This window comes from Delphinapterus leucas, chromosome 21 (assembly GCF_059928025.1).
Source record: "Delphinapterus leucas isolate spDelLeu-1000000601 "Yukka" chromosome 21, BTC_Dleu_Yukka2, whole genome shotgun sequence".
Taxonomy (NCBI): domain Eukaryota; kingdom Metazoa; phylum Chordata; class Mammalia; order Artiodactyla; family Monodontidae; genus Delphinapterus; species Delphinapterus leucas.
The window spans coordinates 6127031-6142725 of record NC_143149.1 but is presented as its reverse complement, the minus strand read 5'-3'; the positions used below and the strand labels follow the sequence as shown (position 1 = coordinate 6142725).

General features: G+C 51.6%; 1 long non-coding RNA gene across 3 annotated transcripts; it reads left to right on the top strand.

Moving 5' to 3' along the window:
* The first annotated feature begins 805 nt into the window (after positions 1–805).
* Positions 806–12202, top strand: LOC149744417 (uncharacterized). Of its 3 annotated transcripts, none has more exons than XR_016391070.1 (3): positions 806–2708; positions 3626–9015; positions 10059–10814. It is a non-coding gene; the product is annotated as an uncharacterized LOC149744417 (long non-coding RNA). The 3 variants fall into 3 exon arrangements; XR_016391069.1 differs by lacking the exon at positions 806–2708 and adding an exon at positions 10821–12202 and having other exon boundaries at positions 3396–9015; positions 10059–10238; XR_016391068.1 differs by lacking the exon at positions 806–2708 and having other exon boundaries at positions 3396–8673; positions 8818–9015.
* The last annotated feature ends 3493 nt before the right edge of the window (positions 12203–15695 follow it).

Genomic DNA, 15695 nt, shown 5'->3' with positions numbered 1-15695 from the left:
AAGAAAGAGCAGGGAGAAAGGAAATGTCAGGGCTTATCATTATAACTGCCCCTCTCCCATTTTGGCCAGCACCGTTTTTCTCTCTTGAAGCCTTGGTTTGAAAGTCATCAAAATGGTTATTGTTGGTTTTTAAATTTAGTTTGTTAAGTGAAAAGAAAGGATGAGAGTGGAGGTATAATGTAATATGATGGGGGGAAAGTACGCTTTGTCTTAGTAAGAATTTCTTTTGCTGGAACTTGCAGGGAATTAGAACTCTGGTGAACTGGACTGTCCGTGGGCACAGCCCTCCCACTGCAGCTCTGTTAAAGAATGTTTCCACAAACATAAGTCCCAGACCTTCTGCATCAGTGGACCCTGGTGACATTTCTATTCAATGACTCGCCGGTTGTCACCATGTAGGATTAGATCATGATGTCAGTGGTTTAGCACATGGGTCTGCAAACATTTTCTCTAAAGGGACAGATAATAAATATCTTCAATTTTGCCAGTCATGTGGTAACTGTCACCACAGAACTCTGCCACTGTAAAGAGAAAGCCATGGATAATACATAAACAAATGGGAGTGGCTGTGTTTCAATAAAACTTTATTTACAAAAACAGACAGCATGGCAGATTCGGTCCAAGGGCCATAGTTTTCCAACCTCTGGTGTAGGAGACTATACTGATTCTGTCCAATGTTTAGACTGAGAACTACTATGGAAATGGGTGTTTCTAACAAATATATATATATTATTACATATGTATATAAATTTACATATATATATATGCTTTTTCAATGAATACTTTAGAAGTACTTCCCAAAATACAGAAGTATCCAAAAATATTGAAAAATAATAATTTGTAAAATCATAGTATTATGAAGGCTTAGGAGAAATACCTAACTCCCCAGCTTTTATTTCCTCTGATAGATCACAAGCTAAACACAACTTACAGACAAAAGCCACCTAAGGTCTTTATTATTGTAAGTCCCAAAGCTTGGACAACAACAGGTCTTGATGGGAATTAGGTCCCCTTTCAGTGGGGTGCACGACCGTCCTGCTTGGGCAGGTCTGAGAAAGCGCGCTCTCCACTGACGAAGTTCTTGTACCATTACTATTTTGATCAAGGCTGTCTTACCCCAACCAAACCCTGAAGATTCACAAACACAAGTAGAAAAATATTTTCCTGTCACAATCAAACAAATTACAAAATAGTAATGAGACAAAAACTTGCTTAAAATACCACTCTTCCAATCAAATCTGCTGTTGGCCTACCTTTCCCTCATACTTCTCCAGTCCTGGATGGCCCGTGTACTTCATTTCAGAATCGCACTCACGGCAGATGTGCCATTCTGACTCCTGAGTGCAGTTCAGGTCCACAGCCCACCTGCCCTACCCCTGTGGCCTCATCAGAACCACCATCCTGCCCCTCCTCAGCGAGTACAGAACACTGTGTGCCCCCCAGTCATCCTGGGGGCAGATTTACATCCTCTCCCTCTCCTTAGATTAAGGAGCAACATATCCCCCCTCCTAAGGGAGAGAAGGGAGGGGTCCTTTAAGATCCAGAGAGGGGGTTTCTTGGAGTGACTTTAGGAGATGCTGGGCTCAGAGGTGACCTAAGGAAAGGCTGCTGAGTTCTGCAGCTGCTTGAGGGATGTAAAGGGAAGTGTTTTCATCTAGAGCAGCCCTTGCCTGGAGCACACCCAGCCTGAAGGCTGATTGCAATCCAGCTATTTCTAACCAACCAGAACTGGTCAATGACTAAGAACCGGGAGTGACCCAGTGTGACAGCACCTCACACACCTAAATTCAGACTCTTCTGACCGATGAACACTGTGGCTTGTTTCAACCAACCGAGTGCAGACTGACAGCCTCATGGCGCCGGTCCAGAGTGCAGACCTCAATCACTCATTAGCAGAGTCTCTGCGAGCTCACACCTGCCTCTGGACATATTAGACCTCCGAATCTTCCCTCTTTCAACATCCCAGGGACCTGATTCATTGGTGTGAATTCCCTTATCGACAAGCAAACAGACTTGGGGGCCCCTGCAGTGGTCACTGTGTACAGGAACTCAAAGAAGAGAAGGAGATTCCAGGACAGGACAGGAGACAGGCTCTCCTCGAGAGGCAGAGCACTGTGGTTCCGTCCAGAGCTCACCAGCTGCGGATGGGACCAGATGGGACCACAGACCCACCACAGGGCTGGCAAGTTGCCCCCTCACTGTCAGCCTCCCTCCCGGGTTCGCCCATCACTCCCTGGTCCTGCGGGCAGCCGAACAGACCACGACAGGATGGCTGTGGGGGCGGCAGGAGCTACCCGTGCAGTCCACTCGAGATGTCGTGTTTTTGTCCCTTGTCAGAGAAAGAGCCGTCGGGTCAGACATGTGAGCCCTGGAAGCAGAGCGAGCGCCTCCCCTCCAGCCCTGCGGGCTCGCCTGGTGGCCCCGCGGGTGGTGAGAGGGGCAGGCTGCCCGGTCCCACGCCTGCATCACCAAAGTTGGTGCAGAGCAGAATGTGGACTTTGGGGCTTGAGTACCGGCCCAGTGACTCTGCCTATGCAAACCGGGGTACAGTGTGGTTAGAGGCTCCCTGTCACCCAGGACATTGGTGATCCATCCCGGGACAGCAATCATGCAGTGGCCGCCGCACCACCACATCCACCATTCACCCCCGAACTATTCCTGCCTCTGCCTTACCCGGAGTTTGGGTTCCATTTGTCCTCTGTGCCCAGGTCGGTTTCTTTCACCATCTCCTTACACTTTGCGGTTGGTGAATCCATCTCCCTTAGATGCACTGGGGAACGCCTGGCCCCAGCATCCAGGACCCACCACCAAAGTAGTTCACACAGAAATCCAGGTGGTGTTAGAACCACACGCTGATTTCCAAGTCGCAGAGACCTGGGTCTCTGGACAAGCAACATCCCTGATGCTTGGCTTTCTTGAGAATATAAAAAGGGCCAGGATAGATTTACCCACAGGGTTGATGTGAGGACTCGGTGGGCTAACTCACGTGTAGGCTGGTGTAGCCCAATCCCTGAGACACAGGGACTACAGGGACTCCCTGGTGCAGCTCTTTGCCCTGTGCGAGGCCTTATTCTTGGAGGTGTAGCCGTTGGAGCGAGATGTGTCATCCTCTTGTCCAGCAGGTCAGTGCTAAGGAGCCCGGCCAGCCCAGCTTCACACGGCTCCTCCTGTCACTAACAAGCCGGTTCTTCCGCTTCTGTGGGTTGAAGAGCTTCCCTCCGTGGCACAGTCTGACTCAGGGCTGAATCAGAATGCGTGTGCAATCAGAGACTCAGAAGATCTCAGAGCTACAGAAAGCCATTGTACAGTTCACGCTGAGAAAAACCTCAGAAACCATTCACGGTGCAGGACGGGGAGGGCACCTGGGCTAAACCCCTTGTCCACCACCTCCCAGCCGTGCCTCCTTGGAAAGAAAGAAGGAAGGAGGGGAGGGAGGAAGGAAAGAAAGAAAGGAGAGAGGGAGGGAGGGAGGGAAGGAAGGAACAGAAAGAAAGAAAGGAAGGAAGCAAGAAAGAGAAAGGGAGAAAGAGAAAGAGAGAAATAAAGGAAAAGCGGGGGGAGAGAGAGAAAAGGCATGAGCTTTAGTCTTGTTGCAATGATTATTCTTTTCTCTTTTTTTTATAAGCAACGTCCTGGCTGGCCATTTGCCGTAACAAAGGACACAGTCACAGAGGACTTTCCAAGTCCTTTAATCTACAGGGTCACTTACACTCCTACAAGCCCTCTCCCTCAGGAGCCGTCCTGCTTCACCCTCCCAGGTCCAGATCCGGGTCCAGGTCCAGGTCCGGGCGCGCTGGCATTTCACGCGAGCGAGTGCACGTCTGCACGAGGCGGCACTGGCCTCTCCTGCTGTCATCGGAATGGCCGCTTTGACTTGGGCTCTTACAATATTTGCACTTGATCCTGCCCCACAGGATCAAACTGTCCTCCTGTGTTTTGGTATGAACCTCTCAGGGTCCTCTCCCGCTCTCTACACTTGCCAGTGAACAGCCCTGGTAGCTACCACTGGACCAAGGAAAGAAGCAGAAGCTGAACACTCTGCAAGGAGCCGGGGGTTTCTGAACTGCCCTCGGTGGCTGTCCCTCTCCATGGCTCTGCGCCCACAACGCCCACCAGGCCCTTCCTATGTCAGTGTTGACAGTAACGGCCCGCTCGCAATTCTTTTTAAGGCACGTGTTTAAAGGAGGAGCCACAGGTCTGAAATTCTGCCTGTTACTAACTCTGCAGTTTCGAGCGAGTACCTGCGTTTCACTGGCTCACGGGTCCGTCTGTCCAGTCTCTTTGCAGAGGCTCAGAATCCATTTCCACCTGGTCCCAAGGGCAAGTGGTTCAGGCTTTCCCTTCTCTGGCGCCATCTAGAGACAAATAAGTGTAACCTGAGTGCCACCTGCCAACAGCATCCTTTGGCTTTCTCAGTAAGCTGAAAGGCAAAGCTCTGAACGATCAAGTCTCCAGCTTCTAATTTTCTAAAACCAACTCCCTGCTGCTTCCAGTTCAGGACCTTGAGGAAGACATATTTCAGACCACTGAGGGACCTGATGGATTCCCAGCAGTCAAGTCGGTATAGCTTTGTCTGAAGAACACACAGTAGTTCTGCAGCCAGGAAGGTCTTGCCGGCTCCCTCCAGCTCCAGTGCCTCGATGGGGCTGGCCGTGCGGCTCGTTTGCCGATGAATGGACGGAGTTCCGTGGGCTCCCCTCGTGGTCTCCCCCCAGGGGCCGCTGCCTTGGAACAAGAGCTCAGGGCTGGAGCTGCTTTGGGCGCAGGTGCCCTGCCTCTCTGGCTATCTGGGTCGAGTCCAGAGATTAGATAAACCATGAGAAACGCAGTGGCACTGCATGGGGACAGTCAGAAACACGTCCTTCTCCGGCCCTTGGCAGCTGGCCGCAGGGAGAAGCAGAGAGATGCTGTAGGAGAAACAACGAGGGCCCTGAGGTTCAAAGCCTCACGAAACGCCCATGATTTTACGAGAGCTGCATCCCAGCATCGATGCGGGCCGGAAGCCTAGTCCTGACCCAGCTGGAGGTGCGTCACTTTCCCTGGAGGCAACCCAGTGCCGCCCAAATATTCCTGGGCTCTGGGAAGAGCCCACACAGAGGGTCATATGACAAGTGACTAACAGTTAACGTTTATAAATCAGACTGCTGAATAAGCTCCTACCCCCCACCCCTCCCACGGAACAGATACACATCCAGAGCAACCTGGACGGCCAGGTGAAACCGGGATTCTTGGACTCCTGAAAGCCCTCAGGATGAGCCGGGGGCCTTGGCCGGCAGCCCCTCCCTTTCTTCCTACACTCCAGACCACCCCTCACCCCGGGGGTCTCCTGCGCTCCCACAAGGAGGCAGCGTGCTCTCCTGCTGGCAGTCAGTAAGTCTGAGGTCACCAGAACCCAGAGGATGATTTACAGGGGAGAAGGGACATGAGAGGAGAGGAGAGGAGAGGAGACCCCCTTAAAGCCGAGCCCTGGGGAGGAACCCCCTTGCCTGGGTCTTCTGCTGGTACTGAGACGGGCAAGCCCGAAGGAGAGAGTTTCCAGTTGGCCCTAAAGGTTGTGTCCTGAAAGCTCCCCAGGTGGAGAGGTGGGCAAGGAACTGGACCGACTCTAATCCAGCTGGGTTGAAACAGACGCCCGTGAGCGACGCCTCGGCCCTGCTACTGTAAACAGAAAAATCTAAGCTCGGGGCGTGTGCACGTGTATGTGAGTGTGCGTGCACGCGCGCGCGTGTGATTTTCCCCTCCCAATACCAGGCTTGTGTCAGCAGCTAGACTCTGAGCTCTGCGGCCCAGGGGACGCTCAGCGCTGACCTCTGCGTGGGCCTGCAGGCTGGCTCTGCGTGTGGCCTTGGTCAAGGCCACCTGCAGACTCTCAGAGCGGGAGGTTGACAGACACTTCTGCCCATTTTCTGGATGCTGCTGCCTGCGGCGGTCTCTAAAGCAGGTTGAAAAGCCTGCTAAACTGGACCCGAGGGCCTCCCGCCGCAGAATCCCATTTTCCTGAGTCCCTTTCTTCTTATAGAAGCACTTTATAAGGATTTTTCACCCCTCGCATTTGCTGGTTTAATTTCCAAACCACGCTCTGATATAAACCTCGTGTCCAGCTGCTTTGGCCAGACGTGGGAGCGGAGGCCTCGGAGCTCGGAGCTTTGGGACAGGCCTGGGGGCCGTCCCAGCCCACCTGCAGCCACGCCCTGCTGTGTGCCTCTCCTCGGGCTGACATTAGCACCCGATCAGAGACACGCTGTGCTGCTTAGAGGAAAATTATCTACAAATCTACAGGCTCACCACGGGACTTTCTAGAAGATTCCAGACCTGCCCAGACTTCTCCCTCCTGCAGTGACACTTCACCCTCATACAGGCAACTCGTTCCTCTCCGGGTCTAGGAGCACCTGCTTCCCCCACACGTCGAGATACATCACCTGAGCCAGGTGAGGACGCACAGACACGCCGCAAGGAAGTGTCTCCGGCACCTTGCCTGCTGCAGCAGATTTGAGCTTCTCTCTTAGAGGGGAAAAGCGGGCCCATTCTTGCCGTGGTGGAAGACTTTGGAGCAGAAACCCCAGGAGTGAGGATGACTGTCATTCCACTCAGCAAACCTGCGGCACGGCTTTACCGTAGGAAACGTGAGATTGTAAAGAATGTAAAGCACAGCCCTTGCCTTTGGTGACCTTGCTCTGCCCTTGATGAAATAATCCTCCTCTGTGTGCCTGGACTGAGAACGCTTTTCACTTCACTTTAAAACTCATGCGACCATAATCACCCATCCAAGAAACAGACCTCTCATTCACACATGGTAAAAGGGGGAAGAAATAGAGCTCCTGGCGTTCCTGGGGGCTTCTTAACAATGAAAGTAATAGAAAGCTCGCCTTCCTCCATCTCTCCGGAACTAACAGATCTATCTGGCTGTCGGACTGTGGGAACAGCCGACTGCTGGCTCGAATACCACGATAAACGTCAGTCACATTCTCGTCTGCCAGCCATCGCTTGTGCAGCCTTGGGAAGTGTGTTCTCCTGGGAAGGAGAGTCCAGTGAGAGCCAGATCATTCAAAGCAGGGCCCAGTCTCCCAGTTTGAGCTTCAAAATCGAAGCGGACCCTCCGCTTCATGATGCTTTCCCTGGAGTCACCAAGCAAGAGGCCATCGTGTCCCGGCCGGGGGTTTGTATTCTCCAGAGCTCCCACCTTGCCGGCCTGGGGCAAGAGGCAGCTCCAGAGGCTTCTCTGGGTGTAGCTGCCGCTCTGATGGGTGACACTTTGCTGCTACCGCCTGGGGCAGATGCACCGCTGTGACCACCAAGCCTTGCTTCCCGGACTCCTTTGCCCACAGAATGGCAATTATCTGAAAGTCTGTGGAGCAGGCTAAGAGCCACCCACAGTGCCAGGTCCTAACCTCTGGGTCCTGCAAGTGTGACCTTATTTGGAAAAAGCATCTTCGCAGATGTGATTCAAGTAAGGATCTTGAGATGGGGAGATGATCCTGGATTCTCTCTGGTTGTGCCCTGAATGCCAGCGCATTTGGCATAAGAACGTGGCATAGCAGGTAAGACCCACGCGAGAGGAGGGGCGATGGGACCACGGAGGCTAGGATGGGAGCGACGCGGCCACACGTGACGGATGCCAACGGCCTCCAGAAGCTGGAAGCAGTGAAGAAAGATCCTTCCTTAGAGCCTCTGGGGGCAGCGTGGCCCCGCCAACAACTTGATTTCAGCCCCAAGCTGATGGCAGATTTCTGGCCTCCTGAACTCTGAGAGAATAAATTCCTGTGGTTTTAAACCACCAAGTTTGAGGTGAGTTATTTACCTCACCATCAGGAGATGAAGACAGCCTCCAAACCCAGAAAGAAGTGACTTCACATCCTGGTTGAGAAGGATCCCATCTTGTCCCGACTGGCTTATCAGAGCGACTGGTAACAAGGAAGGCATGCATCCACTCTTCTAGAGACCACCATTACATGACAAACCTGCTTATACTCCAGACTGGAAAGACAGAGGCACCTCACATAAATGTGTAAGAGAATATGCAGCTGGGGTACCTTCCCCAAGCATTTCCCGGGTCCCCCCAATTTCCAAAGGGAATCTAGAACACACACACCAGCCCCGTTGCAAACGCTGAAAGTGTTACTACAGCTATCAGTACAAAAGCAAGCTCTTCCCAGGGGCCTCAACAACCCTCCCAGTGCCCCCATCGTGGCCAGGCCGCACCGGGGCACGGAGACGGCGCCCTGGCTTGGAGCCCCAGATCACGCACTGTGCCAGCCAACACGCCTGCAGTTGCAAACAACCGGAAACTCGGCTCAGATTGGATTAACCAAACAAGGGCTGCTGTCTGAAAGATCCAGAGTAGGAAGGCCAGGCTCCAGGGTCTCTGGATCCAGTGCAGACCCAGTGTCACCAGGAACCTAGTGTATTTTCACCAGGGTCTGATTTATTCTCAGACCCACTTCCTTACAGTAGTGAGATGGCAGCTAAAATCCTGGGCGACATTGGTTTTATTTGTACCCTTGCAGAGAAAAAGAGCTTCTCCTTCTCCACCAACTGAACAAACACAACGGACTTCACGGTAATGGAAGTCTCCACCGCAGCCCATGCCCAGTAATCACTGTGACCCAGGGAATGTGCTATCCAGTTTGCTGAGACCTAGGTTAGGGGTCCAGTCTGGAACACCCCTGCAGTCAGGTGGGTGTGTCGAGCATCCAGCCTTGGAGCAGGGAGGGAGACTCTGCCCACCTGTCCCACCCAGTGTGGGACATGGCACAGGAGTGGGGCAGCTCCGTTGGCATGCGTCTCATGGACAGACAGGGGTCTTTCTGTTATAATTAGGATCATCACGTTTCTGGACCACGTGCCTCTTGTGCAAGCGCCTGGAGACCTGCAAACAGAGGCTGCTCCAGCCCCGGTAGCTCGTGGGCCTCGGCCGCCGGCTCCCCCTCTTTCTTCCTCACCACCCAGGACCCTCCACAAGGCGCCTCTGCTTTCTGCTGCTGGCCTCCTGCACCCTCTTCGCTCAGTCTGCCTCAGGTAAGCCCTGGAGCCAGGCTTACGGGGGCCATGGGGGTCTCATGCCCAGGGAATGGGGACCAAGCTGTACTGGGGAGTGGGTCAGGGTCTAGAAACAAGAAATAAATCTGGGCGTCAGCCAAACAGAATGTCTCGGGGGAAAGGCTCATCGCTTTCTTAACTGCCTGGCACACCGCCCCTCAGCATCTCCGTAGACTGAGAGGGAGGGTCGTTTCCCGGGAACGACGGGCGGCAGGGAGAGAGTGAACTGAATGTCCCTGCCGCGCTCTCGGGACAGCAGACGTGGTTGGAGCTGGAGCGGGCCTTGGGGAGAAGCCCCAGGTCGGAGGGCGTCCCTGGGGCTCCTGGGCTGTCTGCCGCGCCCGGAGCGAGGCCGGGCGTGGGAGGAAGCTGGACGGAGCAGACACCAGCGTCCTCCCCGGCCCCACGCCTCCTGGCAATGTGCCTCCAGGCGGGCGTCCTAACACTCAGTCGTGTCCCCTGCAGAGCCCGGAGGGGCCCAGAGGCTCTGCTGAGGACCAGTGAGGTGCAGCAGCCCAGACATTTAGGGGGTGGTTGCTGCCTCTTATTTCTGCCCTTTTTCATCCCTTGTGTCCTCTGACTCCCCACCACGGCAGCCCTTCCTGAGCCCCAGGACGCAGGGGCGAGGGCCCCTGACCCCGCTGCTTCTTCTGCCCAGCGCCTCGGGCCACACGTCCCCGCGCTTTCGTGTCCGGGGGCGTGCAGTGCACAGCGCGCTGAGCTTCTCATCAGACGGCCCGAGGTTGCAGATCCCCCTGTGCCTCTCGAGCAAGGTGGACCCAGGCCGGGGCGCTCAGCATCCACGTTCGGGGCAGACACTTCAGTATCTGGCCTTTTTGGAGTCAAGCCTGTCCTGCCAGCCAGGAGGCACGGGCAGCAGAGGCAGAAGGGAACACGGGTTCCGAGAGAGCCACCTGCAGAAGGGGCCACCTGGCCGGCCGCTCAGGGCACATACGTGGCCCAGCTTTCACAGGGAACATTCTTCCCTACTGAGCAGTTGACGTATATTTTCCTCTCCACAGCCTATGTCCAGGCCAGACAGAAAATCTCTTAATGCTCCCAGAATGGGGCCCACGTTATTGCGCGATACACCGGACACCCGCCAGTTCCTGTTTCGGTGGAAGAAAGAAATGCTGCAAGGGCCGATGAGGGCCCGGAGGACAGGAACCCGGAGAATGAAATAGAGCAACTACTTAAACTCTGTGAGTTCTATTGTATAATTTCCTGAAAATAAAGAATGTATAATTTCCTGAAAATAAAGAAATGACCTGGTGCTGTATTTACAAATGGTAATTACTGTGCATAAGAATATTTGGGAGAGACGTGCGTGTTGAAGCTGAGACAGAATGATGTGTGCACAGCGGGGCGTGTGTGTCGGGCGTGGGCCTGGTGCACCTGAAATGCGGGATGCTTTTACGTCGAAATGGCAGGGTTTCCGTTATGTGCTACAGGAGAGGTTTCTATAAACATAATGCTGGGGAAGGTAGTTTTATGTGGCCTGTGGTGTGCTTATACCAGGCAGACGTGTGTGCAGGGGAGAAAGCCAGGATATTTAATTAGGAATTTACCTTGTTCTGTTTTCCATATATGCTGAGCCATTTTCTGGGTCATTTAAAAGTTTATCAGTTGACTCTGTAAGACCCCATCCCCAAAACTTAATGGTTTAATACAACTACCACCTGCTTAGCTCATGATGCTATGATTGGCAAGTGGGCTGAGCTCAGCTGACAGATTCTTCTGGTCTTATCTGGCTGCCGCAATCACTTTTCATTTCCTCCATGTAGGACTCCCCAGGTGCCCTGGAGGTGACTGTGCACCTGACGACGGGGAGTCACAAAGAGCAGCTGTTCCTGGAGAAGCAGCGATTCCGCACCCCCGTGGGCGAACGGTGCTGGAAACCCAGACAAGCCCCAGCGACACACACGTGCACGCAACTGCACCTTCTCCTGATGGAACTAGAGCCATCTGTCAAATGGTGCTTATCACGCTGGAATGACAAGTTGTTTGTCAGTCTGAATCTATTTTAAGTACCTGAGGCAAATTCCAGGAGTAACTTTTAACTATTGTGTAAATAGGAAGCTATGGTAGTAATCTGCATTGGGTGCAAATGTCTGAACTTTTGGAACATGGCTAAAGGGCCCAACGCTGTGCTTTGCAGAAGGTCAGCAGTGCCCTGTCCTGAGATGAGATCGTGGACTCTGTGGGGTCGTTCACTGTAAATCACGGTGGGGACACTCCCACGGCTCTGCTTCTTATGTTTCATTAAACGTTAGTATAAAGCTTTGTTTTCAAATTTTCTTTCAATTTTAATAAAGTTCTACCGTATAAGACATGCTGTACGTGGTTTTTATCTCTAAGCCTTGAAGATCATCTTAACGTTTATTTTTACTGATCAAAGCTTATGTAACTGAGAAGAAAGAGGAGCTTGGGGGGAACCTAAGGCTTATTAAAAATATAGCATCTCAGGCCCTCACAGGTCCACTGATCAATAGATACACATCGTGCCTTCAACCAGCTGCTCTTTGCCCTTGAGGTACACAGTTCTGCAGTCTCTCACTTTGCTTCTTGAGCACAGGTCTGATTGGATTAGGGACCCACCCTAAAGGGCTCACCTTAATCTCATCACAGTTTTAACTCTGTGTCCATATACATTCACGTTCTGATGAATTAAATGTTAGAGCTTCAACATATGAACTTGGGGGAGGGGAACAAAATTCAGTTTATACAAGTTGGTTCATTCTATTTGTATTTTTATGTTGTAAAAAACTTACTTTTTTTTAAACATCTTTATTGGAGTATAATTGCTTTACAATGGTGTGTCAGTTTCTGCTTTATAACAAAGTGAATCAGTTATACATATACATATATCCCCATATCCCCTCCCTCTTGCATCTCCCTCCCTCCCACCCTCCCTATCCCACCCCTCTAGGTGGTCACAAAGCACCGAGCTGATCTCCCTGTGCTATGTGGCTGCTTCCCACTAGCTATCTATTTTACGTTTGGTAGTGTATATATGTCCATGCCACTCTCTCACTTTGTCCCAGCTTACCCTTCCCCCTCCCCGTATCCTCAAGTCCATTCTCTAATAGGTCTGCATCTTTAGTCCCGTCTTGCCCCTACGTTCTTCTGACCATTTTCTTTATTATTTTTTTGGAAAAAACTTACTTTTTTTAAAATAAAAGAATAATATCCATGAATTAATGGAGACAAAAAATAAGATTGTTTGAGGTGAGGAGAAATGTAAATTGATGGACTCTGCCCTCAAATTGGATTTTAAAAGTGAGAGGGCAGCTATTGGGAATAAAAGGACTTCAAAATTTTACCTTTTTTTTAAAATTCAAATTTAAGGTTAAGCGATACCATAGCATATTTAAATGGTAAGACGAGGGTTCAAAGAGAGGGAGTGGTTTAAAATAAGGTGTACATGTTGTTTTACAGCTCATACAACTCAGTATCAAAAAAACGAACAGCCCAACTGAAAAATGGTCACAGGACCTGAACAGATATTTTCACAAAGAAGAAATTCACATGGCCACAGGCACATGAAAAGATGCTCAACATCGTTAATCATTAGAGACATGCACATCAAACCCACAGTGAGCTATGACCTCACACCTGTCTGAATGCCCTCATAAAAAATTCTTCAGCCAGAAAAGGTTGTCCAGGATACGGAGCAAAGGGAATCCTAGCACACTGTTGGTGGGAATACAAATTGGCCTAGTACTATGGAAAAGAGTATGGAGGTTCCTAAAAGAACTAAAAAATAGAACTACTATATGATCCAACAACTCCATTGCCGGGTATACATCTCAAGAAAACGAAAACACTATTTTGAAAAGATACATACACCCCAATGTTCACAACTGCATTATTTACAATAGCTAAGATATGGAAACAACTTATGTGTCCATCAGCAGATGAATGGATAAATAACAAGTGTTGTATATATACAAAGGAATATTACTCTACCATAAAAAGAATGAAATTTTGCCATTTGTGACAACATGGATGGACTTGGAGGGTCTTATGATTAGAAAAATACAACAAACAAAAAAAGACAAATACTGTACGTTATCACTTGTATGTGAAATCTAAAAAACAAAATGAAATAAGAAACCAGAGACAGACTCACAGATATAGAGAACAAACTAGTGTTTACCAAAGGGGAGAGGGAAGGGGGAGAGGAAATTATAAACATGAGATTAAGGGATACTAACTACTATGTATAAAAATAAAAAAACCATAGCTACAAAAATAAATTGTACCACACGGGGAATATTTCATTATAACTTTAAATGAAGTATATATGTCATGAAGTATAATGTTTAAAATAATTAAATCACTATGTTGTACGCCTGAAACTGTAAGGCCAACTGGCCCGAGGCAGGGGAACACAATCAGATTCACAGGTTGCACCAGACCGAAATTCTCCAGACCACCCAGTTCCAGGAACTGCCCTGGAGACATTCCGGACCACCCAGTTCCAGAAACTGACCTGGGGACATTCCGGACCACCCAGTTCCAGAAACTGACCTGGGGACTTTGAACCCAGCCCAGCCTTCCTGTCTTTCGAGGGGCGGGACTAACGTCCCCCAGGATACCCGAAAAGATCACCAAATAAGGAATACCCTGCGCTCTCCCAGATTCACCACACCCCTTTCCCTTCTTCCCCTATAAAATCTTGCCCAACCCTCACCCGGGTGCGACTTCTCTGACCCCTTTCTCTCGGACCAGTGAACCTCGCCCGGGAAGATCCAACCTTACATTTGGTGCCGAAACCCGGGAGGGGTACCAAGCCCCGCGGGTTACCGCGCGGGCCGCTCCTCCCCTCCCCCAGGAGACAACCAGGGAACCTCTACTCATCCACCCGATCTGGCAGAAAACGGGGTAAGTCCCCCTCCCTTGTTCCCTCCGACCCTCAGAGTCCCTGCCCACCGGACTCCCTGTCCTTAATTGTGGCCGCGTCAGGGACTCCTCCGTCCTCTCTCCGGGCCTCGGGCAACTGTGGAGACGTCCCCACCGCCTGACCGCCCTCCGACCTGCCGTGAATTGGAGACTGAGACCAGGGACGCCTCTCTCCCTCTCCATTCACTCAGGGACAGACTGGGGGTCATGGGAACCTCACAATCGAAACCAGATTCTAAGACGCCCCTGGGGTGCCTCCTAGCCAATTTTACAGCCCTCGGTTTCTCCCAAGATCTCCGTCGCCGACAGCTTATTTTCTATTCCACTGTGGCCTGGCCACAATATCCTCTAGACAATCAATCCAAACGGCCTCCTGAAGGGACTTTCGATTTTAACATCCTCCGTGATCTAGATAATTACTGCTGCAGGACGGGCAAATGGTCCGAGGTCCCCTATGTTCAGGCCTTCTGGTATTTGCGCTCCCGCCCTTCCCTCTGCGTCGATTGTTCCACTTCCCAGATCCTTCTTGCCAAACAGACATCTCCTACATTCAAGCCCTTAATTTCCTTTGACGATGACCCCTCTCCACTAGCCGACCCACCCGAATCTCTCGCTTCTCCCCGCTCCAGAGCTCCTCTCCAACCTCCACCCTACCCTGAAGCGGTCCCTCCTCCTCCCGAACCCGCTCTGGCCCCTCCAACCGTTCCCCCGCCTCCCTCCACGGTTTCTCCTCCCACACCCCTTGCTTCGCCAATTAGTGCACATACACGTGCTCACGACTCCCAAGATCCAAATCTCCTCTGCCCTCTGAGGGAGGTAGCAGGAGCGGAAGGACTGGTCAGAGTCCATGTTCCCTTTTCTCTCCAAGATCTCTCTCAGATAGAAAAGCGATTAGGCTCCTTTTCTGCCGACTCTTCCCGCTACATCAAAGAATTTCGCTATCTCTCTCAAGCTTACGATCTAACCTGGCACGATATCTTTGTGATCCTATCTTCTACTCTGACCCCTGACGAGAGGAAAAGAATTCAAACCGCTGCCCGAAACCATGCAGATCAGGTTCATCTTCCCAACAACTCCATGCCTGTCGGAGCCACTGCCGTACCTGGCACCGATCCAGGCTGGACTTCTCAGGATGGCCAAGATGGCCGTCGTAAACGCGACCTCATGATCCAATGCCTCCCGGCTGGCATGCAGTCTGCCGCTCATAAGGTAGTCAATTTTGAAAAACTAAAAAGAGATAACCCAAGAACCTAACGAAAATCCAGCTATCTTTCTCAATCGCCTTACAGAGGCCTTAACTCTCTACACCCGGCTGGACCCCGACACCCCGGCAGGGGCAGCGGTCCTAGCCACCCATTTTATCACCCAATCAGCCCCGGACATCCGAAAGAAATTAAGACGGGCAGAAGACGGCCCTCAGACCCCTATTCGAGATCTGGTAAAGATGGCCTTTAAAGTCTATAATGGCCGTGAGGATTTGGCAGAATCCAGCCGAGAGGCTCAGATGCACCAGAAGGTGGCCCTCCAAACCCAAGCTCTTGTAGCCGCCCTAAGGCCGCCCATCTCCCATGGATCACAGCATCCACGGGGTCCGCAAAAGGCAACCCCGCCGGGGGCCTGCTTCAAATGGGGAAAAGAAGGCCACTGGGCTCGCCAATGTCCCAATCCCCGACCTCCTTCTAAGCGCTGTCCCAGCTGCGGGCTAACGGGCCACTGGAAGAGTGACTGCCCTACGACTGGCCCTTCCTCAGCGT